The sequence below is a fragment of the Coffea arabica genome, chromosome 1e (genome assembly GCF_036785885.1).
Source record: "Coffea arabica cultivar ET-39 chromosome 1e, Coffea Arabica ET-39 HiFi, whole genome shotgun sequence".
Taxonomy (NCBI): domain Eukaryota; kingdom Viridiplantae; phylum Streptophyta; class Magnoliopsida; order Gentianales; family Rubiaceae; genus Coffea; species Coffea arabica.
Window position 1 is genome coordinate 11,483,075 of NC_092311.1, and position 4,388 is coordinate 11,487,462.

The 4,388-nt window shown below is 33.8% G+C and overlaps 1 long non-coding RNA gene across 1 annotated transcript; it reads right to left on the bottom strand.

Annotated features, from left to right (window-relative positions):
• Positions 1–2,567: 2,567 nt before the first annotated feature.
• On the bottom strand, positions 2,568–3,238 carry LOC140008577 (uncharacterized). Its single transcript, XR_011816078.1, has 2 exons — positions 2,867–3,238; positions 2,568–2,616 (listed from the first exon to the last, which is right to left on the bottom strand). It is a non-coding gene; the product is annotated as an uncharacterized lncRNA (long non-coding RNA).
• Between the last annotated feature and the right edge of the window lie 1,150 nt (positions 3,239–4,388).

A 4,388-nucleotide genomic window follows, 5' to 3' on the forward strand; every position in this document is an offset into this window, starting at 1 on the left:
ATCCCACCTCTCCCTAGGGCGTACGCTAGGGCTTAGCAGGTCGCTTGCCTACCTCATGCCAAGACTCACTCACATTAACTTGAGAGATAACATTTATATAGACCAAACTATTAATAAACCATTCACTCTCAAGTATGTACTCCATCAAAGCAAAAGCTGTCTTAAACTATTTAACATGTACATCCCTCAAAACAAAGTCTGCAAAGCATTAACGTTAATTACAAAATTCACCTAAGTACAAATTCAAGTCTCCAACTTATACTATCGGCCTCTTCTCACCCCCGTCCTCCACTCCTGTAAGGAAAACAACTAAAAGGTTGAGCTAATGCCCATTAAGGTTCCAAGTACATCCATCAGTCCAACAGAATCACAAAGTACACAACCCAACAATAAAACATGTTACAACAATTAATATTCTAAAACAAGTAACACAGTGAATATGAAAGGATGCAATACTGATACAGACTCTAGATGTAACTCCCGTCTGTTTCTAGACGTAGCACTTAGCTCCGTTCAGTAATCCAATGTCATTTCTCTAGTTAAACAATAACCAACATTCTCCTTTCTTCCAGTGTTTGATGATCACCTCAATGGGTCATAATCGATTATACCAATAAATGGTACTCAAGGACTATCGACCTACTCGATCGAGCCCATTGCTGGCTCAAATAGGCCGACCATCGATGGGGTTTGGACCCAAAATGGTCATGCATAGTTAATAGTAATAGTTAAACAATTAATAGCTCTCAAGAGCAGTTAGGTCGAGTGCAATAAAGTACATATTCGCCATTTAGGAAAACAGTAGTAATTACCAAATTTTCACTCTAAACCATTCAAACGTCAATAATCCAACAAGTATGAGTCAACTAGGCACTTAACATTTATCATTCATCAAGTATTCAATCATTATAAACAAATGTAGAACACTCACTCAAAGTAGTTGGAGTTCACTCCTTGGTGCTCAGTCTCTCCTCCGATTCACCCTCGGCCCCTAAAATATTTGTAAATTTATTAGATTATTTGTTAAATTTCCTAAAGTGATGATTAAGTGTAATACTTGATGACATTAAGGTCTAAGTGATTATTCTAGCTTTTTAGGCTTACTTGATTCTTATAACTAAACTCAACTTAATATGATACAATTAGATAAAAGTGTGTATATATCTATACCTATATGTATGATCCAAGATGTTTAAATGCATACATAGAGTTTTGAGGTAATCTTAATACTTATCTTATTCTAGTAACCATCTAGTTCTAAAGTTTAGGTAACTTAACCTACTTAAATCTTAAAATTCTATGTTTGATCGAAATATAGCAAGTTAAGGTGAGTAAGTGGTAACTGTAACTTCCACTTTCTTATAAAAGTCGGAATCTAGGTCTTAACATTTTAGAAATCAAAGTTTGAAGTTGATAAATTTCCTAGAGATTGGCAGCTTAGTATTCCTATGAACTTCCTTGATTTTATCCTATATTTTGGATGGATTTTTCATAGTAAAACTGTTATAAGATAGTTTGAAGAGGTCTTGGTCAGTTTTGGTTCAAGTTCCATATTAGAATTCAAAGTTAAACTCAAAATCTAAACACTTGTTTTAGAGTGGTTCAAAACAGTTTTTCAGCAATGGGTAATCAAGTTTCTTCCATTAATTTGCTATATTCTTGCTTAAACTTCCTCAAATTCAAGGTACATTTCACTGTCATTCTGTTATAGATTATTTTTTATTAAGATTTAACTAAAATATCTAGAAAAACTCAGTAATTCAACCGAAATCATCCAATCAACTCAAATCTGTCAAAACAGTTTCGCATGCTCGATCGGCTCCCATTTCTTTCTCTAAGATTTAGTTATTTCCTCCCAAATCAGGACAACACAACATACAGAGTAAAATGGAGGATTAGGGTTTTTTTTATCAATATATTCATAAATTTCAGGCTACAAGATGAAATCTAACCTTGAGAGAACACAACAACATTCTCAGGTTCAAAGTTGGGATTTCCAGCCATATATCTTCACCAAATTTTCATTCAATGCATCAAACATCAACCAAATTTGACATGCATTCACTTATATACTGAAATGAGGTCATGAAATTTCGAAATTCAACAAAACTCTCCAATAAATTTCAGTTTTTAAAACCAAAAGTTCAGCTAGCTTAACTGGACAACCTATCAAACTATCTCATAGCCTTGCAGTCTTTGTATGATTATTTCAACCCCTGCAAATCCAATTTTTACTAAGAAACTTGCATGCAACCACAAATACATCATACACAGAGCACATAACATGATTTTCCAGCCAATTTCCTCCAAAATCCCCTTCAAAACCAGAAGATTCATCATCGGCTGGAAATTTTCCAGCAACCATGCAGTCCTCCAAACAAGAATTCCAGCCACAAAAGTCAAGCTTTTCACCACAAAAACTCACATGCTTGCTAAGATTGAAGTGTTAGAAGGTATATGGAGTCAAGATATGTCAATTTACAACCAAAGTTTTAGATATAAAGTTAGAAAAATCCCAGCTTCTCTCCCACAGGTTCCAACAGAAAATTCCAGCAAGTTTCTTCAAGTTTTCATCCAAAATCACCAACTTTCCACTTGATTCAATAGTAAAACATCCTATATATCACATAAAGAAAGAGATAAGACATATATCATGAACTCATAGTAAAATTCCTCCAAAATTTAGAATGAAAAGCTGTGAAACTGAGCTCTCTTTTCCCTTGGCCAAAGCTGGAAATTTCCGGCAAGAAATCAGTCTTCAAGTATGGTTTTCTCTAGAAAAACTCCTCTTTTCTTGACTCAAATTCAACATGCAACAAGTACCTAGGCATATTGAGAGAATGGAGGTGTGGTTAGCAAATTTTACCTCTTTTTCCCTGCCAATAAAAGCTGGAAACGCAAAATCAGCTTCACCCACTTCCCTCTCAGTTTTCAAGCAGCAACTTGTCCAGAAATTTCCAACTTTTGGATGAACTTTCTCCAACTAAACCTCTTTTGCTTGGTTCTAATTCAATCTAAGACATCACTAACTAAAAGTAGAAGGAAAAAGAAGAAGAACTTAGTAAACTACCTCTTATTTCTTCACGGTTTTGTGTTGTTCTCTCGATTCCCTTAGCTAAATGAGTTGAAGTTGTTTCTTGTTTCTTGGCCAGTGTTCCATGGTTGAAGAAGGATGGAAACTTCAAGTTTTCTCTTGGTCTCTCAACTCTCTCTCTCTCTCTCTCTCTCTCGATTTAAGACGTGGTCAAGACAAGAATGAACTAAAATTGGTGTTTGGGAAGTTTTGTCTTGACATATCTTGCATGGTAGTTTAGGTATATTCACATGGCAATTTGGTCATTTGGCAATAATTTTAACACTTGGCAAGAATCTTGGCATTTGTCAAATGCATGTATTTTGTGTCAAGACTTTATTCAATTATGGCCAAATAATTTTTAGTGGTCACACTATTGCCCCATTAATTTGTTCAAATTAGTATTATATCCCTAGGGTTTAATCTTGCAATGAATTAAAACGCACTTGAACAAATGAGTTACACAAAAGCAATTAAACACGTAATTAAATCGATAGATAAGTAACATGAAATGTTCGAATTTTTAAGTAAAAGGTGAAGAGTATTTATATAAATTTTGGATTCTCACACTACAAACTCCTATTATTCACCTCTCAAGTGGTAAAACAATTAAACACTTAAATTCATTAATAATAAGGTATATATATAATTAAAATAAAAGCATGAAATTTACACAAAATTTTCGGGTCCTCACACTCTTCCTCCCCCCCTTAAAAGAATTTCATTCTCGAAATTCCTACCTTTATTCACAAATGTTGGAGATGTTCATTCAGATTGATCATAGCCTATTTCACACTAGCTATGAGGTACAAATATCCCAATAATATCATCCCATTCAATAGAACTATCAAATCATGGCTTCAATATTAGTTTGTCCTTACTTCTAAACTTATGAGACAATAAATAGATCAAATTTACTAACTTTTAAATTTTCAAATATGATCTCACCCTCTTTTGCTTCTTGCTACCAACAATTGTTATGTCAACTCCTTATAAAACATGTTATGATAATAAGCATTTCCTTAGACCCTTAAGCTGCAACGATTCACCATAATATCATTGCCCTTATAATCATAACCTATTCCACATATTACATTCCTCTGAATTCCACTGCAAAATAAAATCCATTTTTTTATTCTCATCCATCTAAGTCTTGTCTTATTAGTTAAAACTCCATTAACCTGAGCCTTGTCTTAATCTTATCCATCTTCTTACTCTATGATGCATCATTTCCAATATCTAGGTATCATTAACCTTCCGACTAGTTCCTTACAAAATTTCAGAATATTTCATTGTAGTGCCTAATGATTGGCTA